General features: G+C 39.6%; 1 protein-coding gene across 2 annotated transcripts in view; it reads left to right on the top strand.

Moving 5' to 3' along the window:
* The window catches only part of TMEM9B (TMEM9 domain family member B), a 1,126,816-nt gene that overhangs the window by 272 nt on the left and 1,110,994 nt on the right, over window positions 1-15,550 (top strand). Inside the window, exon 1 of one of the 2 annotated variants that reach the window (XM_044059367.1) lies at window positions 489-507. The exons of the other annotated variant lie outside the window; for it this stretch is intronic. The gene's annotated coding sequence lies outside the window, so the exon portion shown is untranslated. Of the gene's footprint in view, window positions 1-488; window positions 508-15,550 lie in introns of those variants that run through there. 2 annotated transcript variants of the gene reach the window in all.

Below are 15,550 nucleotides of genomic sequence, written 5' to 3'. Positions count from 1 at the left end.
AGGGTATACATAGATGGTAGGTTTTAAACGTTTTGTTTTTGCATAAGTGTTAACATTGCTGTGTCAATTTGTGTACGTCATTGTACTCTTTGGTTGCTTCTGCGAAAGGTAGTTAAATGAGCTAGTGGGGTTGGTTAATTCTGCAGGTATCAGACTGGTATGATTATATAAAGTGAATCAGATTAATGAGGTCGATGAAATCAACTGATTAACCGTATTGAAAAAGAAATGCATCCATCACGCTGTGAATTAGGAAGGATAAAAGCCTTATTACACGGTGGACCAGTATCCACAGAAAGAGTAGGGTGTCACGAAACATATTTGAAGTGTTTAGTAATAGCACCGTTTTGATCAGGATTTATTTATTTATTTATTTATTGGGGGGGGGGGGGGTATAGTAATCCACATTTATTTCGTTATCGTCTGTTCCTTTGTGTAATTTCGTGAGGACTGCAAAACTGTCGGCCAGATGGCCTTTTATTTCCAGAATCCTGGAAAAGTCCACAGGTAATCGGGGGCGGTTTTAAAATATTGGTAGTATTAATTTGAGATATTAATAAAGTAAAAGCATGTGAATTAACACGTGTTTTCTAAAATAAAATGAGTTTATAATTCCTAATTATTGTCATTTATTTTGAAGTAAAAGTCTGTAACATTAGTAGGTGCAATCCACCACCTTTTTCATCCAAAGTCACCTGAGCCAAAATCGGGAACGTTCTGAAAAGTAAAGCTGTTGGGAGTGTTTACCCGGAATACACGATTTTGCTGTTTAAGTATTTAGTGCATGAATAATTTGCTGAATCCAGTTGCTCACTGAGTTAGTGCTATTTAGGATGCTAGCTTTTTTTTGTGTGTGATGGCAGTGACAGTGTTTAAAGATTTTTTTGTTAGTGCTTCCTTTTCAGCAAGATTTACCTTGCAAACTATATTTACAGGTGAGATGCTGTTAAAATAAGTACATGTAATGGTCAGAAAGAAAGTGGAAAAAAATTATAGTGATCCTGTTTTAAATAAAGTTCATCCACGAGACTTCAGAAGATCAATAAATTATTCTTCTGATGCCCCTGCACTGGCCCAGTAATCAGGGAGCCTCAATCCTCACCACTCACCCCAGTGAGGGACAAACATTGGGAGGATGATAAGTACATACACGGTAAAATACAATTTTCCTTAAGAGCACACACAGATCACAATCAGTCTGGGGCTGGTTTCTGTCTCTCCCTTTCCAGATCCCCAATAAGACTTCCCACTGGCACAGCTATGGTTTTAAGGTCTCAGCCAAGTGGTTAAGCCAAAACCTCAAGCACCCTCTCTGTTCAACCAGTGATTCGTGTCCCTGCCCAAGTAGCTGACACACACACACACACACTTTGAAATTTGATTTATATACAAACACACAGGCCCTCCTGGGGAAGGCTGGCACAGATTTATTAGCTATGCTCTCTTCTGCCCAGACTATAAGGTAGTAATCACTGCCACCAACCACCCTTTATCAGCTACTATAAGGCCCTTACAAAGGGTGACCAGTTCTACTTTATAAGGTTACTATTATCCAAGTGGTAAGTGTGACCAACAGCAAGGCTGTTTGAGTGGCCTGTACAGTGTCACCAAATACATATGCAAGTACTCTAAGGGCTTAAATATCTCTAAACAAACCAGCCGCAATTAAAAGATTTAAATATATTTAATAATAAACAATGAAATCACAAGACAATACTCAGTAACACAGCGACAACAGAGTTCAGAATCACAGGGAATATTTTAAAACAACATTGCAGGGCAGTCTCACATAAATAGAGAAAATATCTAAAATAATCTTTACTGTATTCCTATCTATATCTAAGAGATACCATGCCCTAAATGACTTGCTTACAGAGCAAGGCAAATACAGATGAGAAGTGCTGATGAGAGGATGAGTCTAGGTCCAAAGACAAATGCAGAATGCACAGACTCACTATCTGATGTAGTTCTTAAATTACTATCAAACGTTATTGCTGAGTTATCTCGGATTACATAATTCTTTGTCACATCTGACTTCAGTTCCCAGGCTGACAGAAACTTAAACTTTAGCACATCTGTGTCAAAAATACATATCTCTCAGACGTTGTGCCTGGAACTGGAAGTCATAAAACAGTTAAACACTTTTACATTTGAAACCTGTAATTATTTCTGTTTCCAGACAATAGAAAGAACTGCTAGTTGTAGACATTGTCTCTTGGCTGAGATAAATACAGTTCTACAACTCTTTGCTTGTCAACCTATTTTCTTAGAGTTTTGCAAGTTAGCTCTGTATATTCCATCTTTTGCTATTAATATAGTTTATGTACATTTCTGCTCTTTTCCAGCAGGGTACACTGTGGTTGCATTCTTGAAGCTCCGTGCTTAACAGACAGTTCAACACACACACTTATGCACCTGTAGTTTAATACACACATATATAGTTCTCTTACATTTGTAAGACAAGCCTGTGGATCATATTAATATTCACAAATGACATGACTATTTACAAATTCCAGATAGCTGGGCTGACAGTCACATTTCTATATAACCATATTAATATTTTTAAGTGACATATAATTATTTACAAAATTCCAGATAGCTGGGCTGGCAGCCTTTCGGTTTGTCACAATTCTAATTAGGACTTGCAAGTTTTTCAGGCTCTTCTGTTTACTAGAACTCATTTGGTCCAGCAGCAGAGGCATTTGTAGCAGGGATTTTTTTAATTTATTTGTTTCAGTGGGTTAGAAGTTGGAGCATTTGGCCTGATGTTAATTAGCAAAAGGAGATAAAACAGAATTTGATTTCCAGATTTCTCCTCTTACGAAGTTGAGGTGGCTGTCATTCAGCCTGTATCATCATTGTCATTATTTATTTTAAAGGAGGACTACAGTTACACAGTGAATAATCAACATAAATGGGGTTTAGTAAAGTATCAATGCATTTATTTAGAGTATGGCATTGAAGCATGGTCTGAAAGGTAACTGGCTTCAGCCACTTGTATGCCTTCATTTTTCAAGAACCCATGTGGATTATTCTATTGTAAAAAATAAACATTCTTTACAGAAGAAAATTGAGCATTTGGTTTTGCAGGAGCATACAGTTGTCTTGCATTCATATCCTTAAAAAAAGGTAGTTCAGAATCCATCTTTTGTTACTACTGTTTAATGCTATTCTTGGGGATTATGGACTTTTTTTTCAATGAAAATCATGCCCTTAATCATTATTGAATTTGTAAACCGGTCTGTTATTGCAGAGCAGCTTGATTTTACATCTGTGCATATAAGAGAAAGCACCTCATTAGTTCTTTTGAGCTTTTTTTACAGTTGTTTCAGGTTTCAACTTTCTGTTACTTAAGTTAACTTGAGCGTTTCAGCCATTACACACAGACCTATCTGAGGAGGAGCACCTGGTCTGTGATATATAGCAATAAGTAGCCAGTTTCTTTGCTTATTTTTAGTATTTATAGCAATTTTATTGTATACTGCATACTTGTACTGTATTTCATAGCTATTGGCTCACTCCTGGTTTTCTGCTGTGATAAACATTTCTGTAGTGTTTTCTGCCTAAAATAGTTTAGGTCGTAGCTGTAATATTGTCCATATTCCTGATTATGTTTGTGATAAACATTTCTGTAGTGTGTTCTGCCTAAAGTAGTTTAGGTAGTAGCTGTAATATTCCCGATCATGTTTGTGGGTCTAGTTGTTTGTTAGAGGCTGTTTTCTGAGCTCATTGTTCCCCTCTACTCATCACTCATAAGACCCATTATAGAGTACAACGCCCCTTTTGGAATGTACCTCACAAGACATCTGCAGCAGCTGGAAAGGCCACAGAAGTACCTCACAAAGAGGATTACTGGCCTCAAACAAATGCCCTACACTGACTGCCTCAAAAAACTCCAGCTTTACTCCGTAGCATATCGCCTACTCCGAGGTGATCTCTCTCTAACATGTAAAGCTATGTCGCATCCAGAGCTGTTGGACATGCTACATCTAAAGAAATCCCAATCCCTCCGAGCTACACGCTCTAGGGACCTAAACCTTGTTACCACAATAAACAGGACACGCTGGAGGGATAGATTCCTGTCCCAGAGACTTCCTATACTCTGGAACAAGCTACCCATCTATGTCAAAGTTCTTCATTAGCACTCTTCAAGAAAAATCTTGATGAGTGGATGGGAAATGGGACATACACCCCGGGGATCACTTCTGTGTCTCTGCTGGACAGTAGCACAGGAAAATAACTTTCTTGGGTGGCGTAAGCTATGGAACCTTGCTGGCTAGGCTTGCGTAGGCCCTTGGGCCGATAGCCTAGTACCTACCTATGAGCCTATTGTCCAGGCCATCTTTGTTAGCAAAGACCATCCCCCACATCATTTTCTAGTTGGGTTGCCAGGTCTACTGCTTGGAGAAAGCACCTCATTGGTTCTTTTGAGCTTGTTTTAAAGTTGTTTCAGGTTTCAGCTTTCTGTTACTTTAGAAGTTAACTTGAGTGTTTCAGCCATTACATACAGAGCTATCTGAGGAGGAGCACCTGATCTGTGATATATAGCAATATGTAGCCTGCTTTTTTGCTTATTTTTTAGTATGTATTGCTTATTTTAGGCATTTATAACAATTGTATTGTATACTGCATACTTGTACTGTATTTCATAGCTATTGGATCACTGCTGGTTTTCTGCTGTGATAAACATTTCTGTAGTGTGTTCTGCCTAAAATAGTTTAGGTAGTAGCTGTAATATTCTCCATATTCCTGATCGTGTTTGTGGGCCTAGTTGTTTGTTAGAGGCTGTTTTCAGAGTTCATTGTCCAGACCATCTTAGTTAGCAAAGACCATCCCCCACATCATTGTCTAGTTGGGTTGCCAGGTCTACTGCTTGGAGAAAGCGCCTCATTGGTTCTTTTGAGCTTTAAGTTGTTTCAGCTTTCTGTTACTTAAGAAGTTAACTTGAGTGTTTCAGCCATAACATACAGAGCTATCTGAGGAGGCGCACCTGATCTGTGATGTATAGCAGTAAGTAGCCTGTTTTTTTTTGCTTATTTTTAGTATTTATTGCTTATTTTAGATATAACAATGTTATTGTATACTGCATACTTGTACTGTATTTAATAGCTATTGGCTCACTGCTGGTTTTTTGCTGTGATAAACATTTCTGTTGTGTTTTCTGCCTAAAATAGTTTCCACCCTTCCTATTGGCATCTTGTCTTTATATCTGCTGGCGTTGCAATTGCCCGCCCTTACTCTAAATTTGATCTTGGACACTCCTCCCAGTTTAGTGTCATTAGCTCATTCTACCTAATACAGAGAGGACATCTGAGAAAGCCAACCCACTTAGTTTCTTTCCTTCTGTTCCTCCTTTCTCCCTTTCTTAAAAAAAAAAATGCCTGAATCTCCTTGTGTTCTGACTGTGCTTCTCAAACATTTTGGAAATATAGAGTATATTTTAGTGCATTTATTAAAACTGTATTTGTTTTAATATTGCTACAACTCAAGTGTTCTAGGTTGCACTGCATCTGAATTGTTTGTGTTGCTTTAGCTGCTTTTCTGTATATATAGACTAGCTACTTATTCTACTGTATTACTGCCTCTTAAATCGTTTTTCAGTTGTGCACTTGCCTTGCTTCATTTAAAAAGTTTTAAATTAATTTTGTAGAGTTTTAATTGCATTTACTGTTTAGGGCTACAAACTCAAGTGCGTTAGCCTTCTCTGTGTTTATTTACTATCTTATTTGCTTGTTTCCCCCCTTTCCTAGCTAGTATAGTCCAGATCCCAGGCTTTGCTGGTTTCAGGACTTTTTCTGTGCTCAGAGCTATCCAGACCTTGCTGTGCTAGAGGGAAGTCCTACTGCTTACCAGTGGGAGTGGTGAGCATTGTACTGCCTATCTAACATCAGAGGAGTGGTTTTCCAGCTCTGTAATTGTAATTTTATTAGCCATTTTGGGTTGATTTCTATCCCTTTCAACGTTCTGGCTTAAAAACGCATGGGTTTGCGTGTTTTTCACATCGTGCAGCACCGCGGGGCTACGGTTAAATTATTCCAGGTGCCAGAAAGTCTGCTGTTATCTCCCTTAGAACTAGCTGGTTTCTCAGTAGTAGCCCTAAAATCTGAACCCCTGTGACTAGCACTTGCTCTAGAATCTGCTGGAAAGCATTAGGAAGCCTTAAACTGATACAAGCACTCAACTCTCCTTGTTAATAAGGCAAAATTAATTGTAGGCACTAAACGGCCTATAATTGCAAAGTACCTTGCAAAGGTAAGGGGAAAACAGCTCTTGTACTTTACAAAAAAAGCACCTAAGTAGGCATGTCCAAGGGTCAGCTTCCAGTGATTTCTCCTGTCCACCTGGTGACTTTGGGCATACTGGGGCAATGCAGCAACTGCCTCATTTACACAGACAACCCTCTCCTCCTACCACCCAACACTACAACCTGCGAGAGATGCACTTACATAGCCAAACTGAAAGCAAAGCTCTCTCCAGCCAAGATTGTGTTAGACAGTCAAGAGGAGAAGGTTAACACCTGGACTACACCTCAAGCAACACATAGCCCTTCAAAACCCACACCATCAACACCCACATATCCGGAGGCCATTAACATTAATCTGCTCAAGCAACAAGGACCTCTGAAGTTGAAACGCAAACAAACACCAGTGACAACCAAAGTGACACATAGCTCACACAACACCAGTGTACCAGCCAACAACAGCCCCTAAGGCAAGACATCGTACCCAACACTTTAGTCATAGGTGACTCTATAGTCAGGCATACTGATGTCCCACTCACCAGGCTGAACAAGGAGAAAATTACAGTCAGCTGCCTGTCTGGTGCCAGGATCCGCCACATAACGCATGCATTCCAGTCGCTTCACAACAAGTACAAATACGACTCTGTCATTGTCCATGTTGGAGTTAATGACTTGAGACGCATCTCCCTGGACTACATGAAAAGACACATGGAAGAGATCTCGGATCATGTGGCCCAGGCAGGTATGATTGTAGCCCTGAGTAGCATCCTACCTTCGCCACAATTATACCACAATATAAGGACAAAATGATGGACTTCAACAATTGGCTAAGCCTCTGGTGTCATTCAAAGGGGATCCAGTATCTGTCTGCCTGGGACGACATGATCAACAAACCACAATGCTTTGCCAGAAATGGTCTGCACCTGTAGCCCGTGGTATTCAGGTTACTGGCTAAAGCTCTTGCCACCCTATAGTGCATTTTTTAGCCAAGGTTCAAAGGACAAAACCACCACCGTAACAGATACAATCATGCAGTCTCTCGAGGCACTCCTAAAAATGGAGAACATCAATATCTGTACAGTAACTGAGACCTGGTTCAAGGCTCCAGAGAGCACCCCTGCAATACCAGGCTACAACTCTTACCACACTTTTCGACCATCAAACCAAGACCGAACCACTAAAGGTGGAGGAATGTCCATATTCACCAAGGATATTCACTTCTCCAGGCTAGTGCCCAACACAATGCATCTAAAGTTCTCCAGGTGCAACTAGCACTAGGTAAGACTGCAATCCAAATTGTAGCTTCCTACAGATCCCCCACCATGCCCCAAGATTCTCACTACACCTTTCTAAACATACTGGAAAATGTTAAGATACAACCAAACACCCAAATACTGGTTGATTTCAACTACCATGCCATTAACTGGGAAAACTACTGGGGTACCAACACCTTTTCCCAACGGTTCTTGGAATTCATAAATTCCAACGCCCTGGATCAACTAATCCATTGTCCCACCAGGGGCTCCAATATCTTAGACCTGGTCATTACCAACATGGGAGGTAGATGCTCCACACCAGTAGTCACCCCCTCATTGGTCAGGTCTGACCATAAGCTAATCACCCTTGACATCCACATCCCACCTCCATCCCCCAGTAAGGAAACTTCCATAAAAAACTTCTCCAAAGCCAACCCAACTTCATGCTACTGAAGTTAGAAGTGACAAACTTCATGACACCCATGCAGACGGGAGCTGAAAGTTCGACTGAATCCTACACCAAGGCACTGTACGAGCACATCCACTCGTGCATGAATCGTGCCATCCCAAATAGAACCAAGACTCTCTCCTCCAGAAAAAGGAAGCTATTCTGGTGGTCCCCTGCCATAAACAAACTATACAACAGAAGGAAGAGACTGTTGCAGAAAAGAGGAAATTCCCAGGATGCAAAAAACTCCCTTACCAGCCTCAGTAAGAAGCTGAGATCCCTCATAAAATTCTCCAAAGCTAGTTATGAAAATAAAATTGCCAAATATTCCAAAGACAACCACAAGACATTCTATAGTTATGTCAAGAATCTAAATGGCAATGCTCAGATCTGCTCTGAGCTACAACAGAATGGCATTAAATATACTGATCCCAAGGATATTATTACCAATATCCTGGCAGATCGATTTACTGCCAACTTCACCCCCTGAAGAGCCCATGTCAGTACCAAAAGATTGCCAAATTTCAGTAATCACGACCACACAGGTTGAAACCGCACACTCCAAAGCTAAGAATACAGCATCCATGGGACCAGATGACATCCCGGGCTGTGTGCTACATGAACTACAAAATCAACTGGCACCTCACGTAAGTGTCCTGTTTAATCATAACCTCACCTTAGGCTTCGTACTTACTGAGTGGTGCACAGCTACAGTTATCCCACTCCGCAAGGGGGGAATCCACCTTGGATCCTGAGAACTACCGTCCCATCAGTCTGACGAGCCTAATCTGCAAGGGCATGGAATGCATTATCATGGAACTTATAAACAAAGACATTGATAACCTTCAAACACTGGACCCAACCCAGTTTGGGTTCGTGAAGGGCCGATCTTGTCTCCTGAACCTGATTGACTTTTTCGAATCAGTTTCCAGAGCTGTGGACGTGGGTAAGGGGGTCCACGCAACATATCTGGACATCGCTAAGGTCTTCGACACCATCCCCCACTCTGAAATCATAGATAAACTTATTAAGCTGGGCATAAATCCCTATGTCACTCGATGAGTTGACAACTGGCTTACTGACAGAACCCAGACTGTAAAAGTAGCCGACTCCAAATCCAGCTCCAAACAAGTGGAGTACCTCAGGGTTCAGTCCTGGGACCGCTCTTGTCTGGCATCTACTTCTCTGAAGTACAGGCCAACACTAAGGGACTCTGGCTAACAAAGTTCGCAGATGACTGCAAACTGGGAGCCATTACTGAATCCCCAAATGATGTGGATATTCTACAAAAGGGCCTTATGGAAACAGATGCTTGGTGCCAGAGCTATGGGCTTAAGCTTAATGTCAAGAAATGTATAGTTATCCCCGTTGGGAAAAACCATGTACCCATGAATTATCACATATGTGGCAGTACACTAAACACCGAAAGTGTGATGAGAGACTTGGTGACACAGGTGGACAGTGATTTCACCTTCGATAACCACATCGCCACAGCAGTCAGGAAATCCTTCTATGTGGCACACCTCATCACTAAGGGCTTTTCATCCAGAAAAAAGGTCATTGTCCCACTGTACTCATCCCTCATTAGACCCATTATAGAGTGCAACGCCCCATTTGGTATGTACCTCACAAGACTTCTGCGACAGCTGGAAAGGCCCCAGAAATACCTCACTAAAAGAATCGCAGGCCTAAAGCAGATGCCCTATGCTGACCATCTAAAAAAAAAAACTCCAGCTATACTCTGTGGCATATCTTCTACTCAGAGGCAATCTCTGCTTAACATACAAGGCCATGTCAAACCCTGAGCTATTGGATATGCTCCACTTAAAGAAATCCCTGCAGTCCAAATTAATTATTGGCTTCTTCCTATTCTATTATCTTTCCCTCTCTAGTTATTTGCTCCCAATACCTTGGTTTCTTTGCTGGTTTACTCCAATAAATTCTGCACCCTCTTGCCTATTGTGTGTATCCTTAATTGCAGTTATCCCTGTTGGCAGAATCTCCTTTCTTCATTCCAGTGTTGGCTTAGTTCTTAAGATATTTTCTGCTACTTTATAGCTATAATATTATGTATGATTATTGTTATTAACTTAAAGGTCTGGATCCAAAATCCCAGTCTCCTCTTCTTTTGTGAGCTTCGCCCCATTTCATATTTTATTTTGCTTGTGTTGTGTAGAAGCCTTAACTGTGTAACTGTTAAATACCTCTTCAAATCAAGTAATCCCAATCCGCCCTGTTCTGTTGGAATAATCATTTTATCGTACTTGACTCTTGCCATCTTCCCCTCCCAGATAAAGACTTTCGGTTCTTTATTAATTGCTTTCTACAACTTCTCCTCTGGTTAATAAAAATAGGCCTGACCTATGTATAAAACTAATAGGACTAAAAACATTTTAACGTCTTATCCATGTCCATATAATAAACCTTCCATTTTCTCAGTTTTTGTATTATCTTTTTAGTCTCTTTCCACATATCCTTAGCTGCCACACAAGAATTATTTTTAATCCATACTCCTAAATGCTTCATTTTATCATGTCCCCATAAATATATTGCTGAACCAATTCATATGTGGGTACATAATTTACGGCTGTTGCCTTTGTTTTTAGCTTCATTCATTTTGTATCCCAAAAAGATTTGAAACTGCCTCAAAATGTTTCACAACATTATAATGGCTCTCTCTGACTTTGTCAGATATAAAATAATATCATCTGCAAATAGAGTCAGCTTTTTTTGACTACCATACCAGTTATATCCTTGAATGTCTAAGTCGCTTATTTTCTTTGGCAGTGGTTCTAAATATAATACAGATAACAATGGGGAAAAAAAGATGCCCGTTTGGTTCCTCTACTCAAGCAGAAATTATGAGAGAGGACCCACCCACTTTAATTTTTAACTCCGATTCCTCATTTTTCCTCCTAATCAACCTTATAATTTTTTCAGGAAATGCAAATGCTTCCATTGCCCTGCTCATAAAGTTTCACCTTTCTCTGTCAAATACTTTCTCTGCATCAAGACCCACCAACAGCAATGGCATTTTCTTACATTCTGCTTCCCTCTGGATCATCAGTGTTATGTTAATGTTATCAAATGTTTGCCTCCCCTCCAGAAAACCACATTGATCCATATTTTATTTATGTTATTATTTATTTAACATTTGTTAACAGGGAAAGTCTTGGAATGAAGCCAGTTTTCATCGGAGGCCTGGGGAGAAACATACCAGATGCATGTCTTTATCAATTATGGCATTACTTTTGCCATTCTTTTAACAATTATAAACATGAACACTTTATAGTCCTGGTTTAGTATTGAAATGGGCCTGTATGAAGCTGCATCTGAGGGAACTTTGCTGTCTTTAGGTATTACAGCTACAACTGCTTTCTTCCAGGATGTTGGTATTTCTCCTCCTCTCAAAATACTGTTAAAGAAAACCTTCCAGATCTTTATAATTTTTCCCTTGTAGCTTCCAAACTTCCACAGGAATGCCGTCTATTCCTGGGGACTTTCCTGTAGATTGCTTATATATCACAATTTTTTATCTCGTCTCCTCCTGTCCTAACCGTTAGTAATTGAGCCTCATCTACCTCTAGCCTTGGTATATTTAATTATTTTATAAAGATTTCCATTTGTATATTTCTCTGCTTTATAAAGGTTTTCATAGAATTTCCAAAATATTTCTAATACCTCTACAGGGTCTCTTGTTACCTTCCTTGTAATAGGCTCCATAAGCTTGGCAACAGCCCTTTGTACTTTCTGTTGTGTGAGTCATTGTGCTAAAAGTTTTTTTGCTCTTGTGTTGTGATAAAAAAAACAGTTGCTTAACAGCAATGTTTCTAAACTCGTGTATAATATCAAGATAATCCCTTATTTTCTGTGTAGCATTCTGCAGTTGATCCTCTTCTTGTTCTATGGATTCCCCCTAATTTGCAACACTTTAACATTTGTCAGCCCCTAAATAATGTTTTACTTCTTAACCATATTTCCCTTTCTTTTATTTCCACCCTATTTTTAAACTCCACCTTAATTTTATCGCACTCCCTAGCTATATTCTCAGAAGTAATTTTTATCCTTTCATATAACTCCAGAATAATCTCCACTACCCATTCCTTAAATTCCTTTCTCCAACAGATATGTGGAAAGCGCCAGTGTTTCATTTTTATTTCATTACCCTGTGTTTTATTTCAGTTATTGGTGCATGATCTGAAATAGTTATTGGGTACGTATCAAGGCCTTCAATTAAATGCACATTTTCCTGTAAAATGTAAATTCTGTCTAGCCTAGCCCAGTTTTTATATCTTGGGGAATAATATGTAAATTCACTCCGAAGTCCTACTACTGGATTCACATCCTCCATGCCAAATATTTCATAAATGTCTTCAAAAATCTACCTTCCTTTGTTATATTTTTCTTTCTGGGCCCCCCAGACACATCTTCACTGCTGCAAATCTAATTTCAGTGTCCACCTTTTAGTAGTAGTTCTTGCCGAAAACTGATTATTTCTCCCAGAATTTTCTTAAGCTCCATTGTAGCAGTTTTAGGTGGAATATAAATACATGCCAGTGTAATCCTCTTCCATTGCCAGTAGCCCCTTGGCACTACAAATCTGCCATTATTATCTCTTTTTTTGTCTTCTTCTATCATTATTGGAGCTGCTCTTGCAATTAATGTAAGTACTTATCTTTTCTTCTGTTCCAGATATTCTGCTGAATAACTGTCCTGAAAACCTTTCTTTATCAAATTCACATGTTCCGTTCTTTTTAAGTTTGTCTCCTGTAACATAGGTATTTTCACTATACATTTTTAATGTAATGCACTATTCCTTCTTTTTTGATTTTGTGTGAAACCATTTACATTTAAAGTCATTATAGAAAACATTATTATAGTGAAAAGTTATTTCCACCTTTTTATGTATAGCACCTTTTTTGGTAAGGAGAAGAGTGTCAGAAGTGATTTGTGACAGACTGGTACCAGTAAGAGTGAAAGGGAAGGTCTACAAGAGGGTAGTGAGACCAGCTATGTTATATGGGTTGGAGACGGTGGCATTGACAAAAAGGCAGGAGTCAGAGCTGGATGTGGCAGAGTTAAAGATGTTTTGCACTGGGTGTGACTAGGATGGACAGGATTAGGAATCAGTATATTAGAGGGTCAGCTCCGGGTCAGCTCGGGTTGGACAGTTTGGAGACAAAGCAAGAGAGGCGAGATTGCATTGGTTTGGACATGTGCTGAGGAGGGATGCTGGGTATATTGGGAAAAGGATGCTAAGGATAGAGCTGCCAGGTGAGAGGAAAAGAGGAAGGACTAAGATAAGGTTTATGGATGTGGTGAGAGAGGACATGCAGGCAGTTGGTGTGAAAGAGCATGATGCAGAGGACAGGAAGAAATGGAAATGGATGATCCGCTGTGGCGACCCCTAATGGGAACAGCCGAAAGAAGATGATGACCTTTTTTCGTAAATGTCTAGTTCCATTTTTTGTGTTATGTTACATGCATAGACTGTTTGGCAGGTTGAACTTTTTATATAGTGGTTTCTTGTCATATCCATATACGCCTATGTCACATCTTTCAAAACATTTTTATTAAAAGCCCTCAAACAAAAAAAACAACCCCCCAATTCCCCCTAAAACCTATTAATTTAGAACTAACACACAAAATTGTGTACATCTTCAAATATTGAAGTTTTACCCCCCTAATAGGAATACATGTCCCAAACTAGCAGCCATACCGACAGATTTGAGTTACCCTAAAAGCAACGTTATACATGCTAAGGCTCATGGTGCAGCCTGTGGTTCTACTAAGTGCTAATTGGTCTTGTCTTATCTTTATAGCTCTTCCAGCTCGGAAACTCCCCGAATGCTTTCAGAGAATATTGTCTCCTAGCCAGTTTCTCCCCCCCTTCAGATCACTCTCCAGAAGACTGTAACCAATTTCTCTTTATCGGATTGTTTCCATGGAGACATGAGAGCCAGATACAGAATTGCTATTAAGCATGCATTCCCTTGCTAGAAAAAAAGTGTCATAATAGTCAATATTCTTTTTCATTTGCTTGGTTTCTCTCAAAATTTGTTACTAAATCAGTTTACGGCCCTTTATCCGGTCATTCCCCCATGCAAGAATGAAAAAAAGCACATTAGTTTTTCTTTTGCTATGCTCTTTTAACCAGTTTTTTTTTTTTTTTTTTTTACATTGCAGTGTCTACATTTTCTTTCTTAAAACTGAACAAGAAGAAAGAGAGAAGGGAGAAATTTGTTTGTGTCTTTCGGCTTTTTTCGGTTAGGGATCGCCACAGCAGAACTCCGGTCCGCTAATGATTGGTAGTGGATTTTTACATACCGGGTTACCAGCCCTGACGCACAACCTTCAACGAAGGCACGCCCCATTCACGTATCCCTCCACACAGAAGATGCTCTAGCTGAGAATCGAACGGGGCAATGTCTTGCTATGAGGCGATAACACTACCACAGTACCACCACTGCAGTTAGAGAAGGGAGAAAAAAAGGACAAAAAAAGAACAGCAGCACGTATTTGCAATCTCCATTACAGTTAAAAATAACTGTGAAAATTTTATAGCATACAAAGAAAACCATACACCAGAAAAACAGTATTAAGAAAAAAAAATGTTTTCTTTACTTTCTCCCCTCTGTTCCCATCCTTAAAGCATTTTTCCGAACATTAATGAAATGAAGTAGGGTGTATACTTGAGTCTCCCACAAGTCTTAACATATTATGAAAAAGTCCAATATTTCTAGATTTTCTTGTTATGACAGATTTCACAAATATAATTATTGCATTGTAGTCTCAAATTAAGTACTGGTTTTAATATGGGTCTGTGTTAAATGTTCAAACATCCAAAATGTCTAACATTACATGGTCGAGACTAAATGTTCGACATTTGGATGTTCGGACATTAAAAAACACAGAAAAAACACTTTTATCAGTGTAGGCAGGGGGGGCAAGTCCCCTTGCACCCCTCACACCCCCCTACTTAAATATACCAACTCCGAGACCGTACTTCAGTGCAGAATAGGGAAATTCTCCCTATCTGCACCGTACGATGCCGTTGAAAGTCTATCTTCGAGCACTCAAAATTTTGAACGTTTGGTCTCGACCATGTAACGTTCGAAATTTTGAGCATTCGAAGATTTGACAGGTACCCTTTAATACTGTTTATATCTGTCTCCCAAATCCTGTCTCTGCTTCATTTCCAGTGCACTCTCTGTTCTTTTAGTCAGCTCTTGTGATCCCCTCCTCCTCTCCAACATTTTCTGTTGAAGTGGTGGAAAAGGTTTCACAGGTACAGTCTCTCACTGGTCTTTATAACCAGAAGAACAAGAAGCAGAATCTCCTTCTGTTTCACGGCTCCGTTTTTATTAGACAAACTTTTGTATTTCTTCCTTAGTGTGTACTTCATCAGAAATAATTTTGCCCCTCCAGGAATGAATATCTTGAAGACAACTGGGTACATCAGTTTTAATATCACATATGCATCTCAACATTCCCTGAATAGTGTAATAAATTTACTCCTCTTCTGCCTGGTGTACAATGAGTAGTCATTTTCCACAAACACTCTGTCTCCCAGTTTTTAGTATTTTGTCCTTCTGTCACAGTTTT

Source organism: Protopterus annectens, chromosome 17.part0 (assembly GCF_019279795.1).
Source record: "Protopterus annectens isolate FY-2018-M chromosome 17.part0, PAN1.0, whole genome shotgun sequence".
NCBI classification, from domain to species: domain Eukaryota; kingdom Metazoa; phylum Chordata; order Ceratodontiformes; family Protopteridae; genus Protopterus; species Protopterus annectens.
Note: the sequence above shows the minus strand (reverse complement) of the source record. Positions and strands in the feature narration are given on the sequence as shown.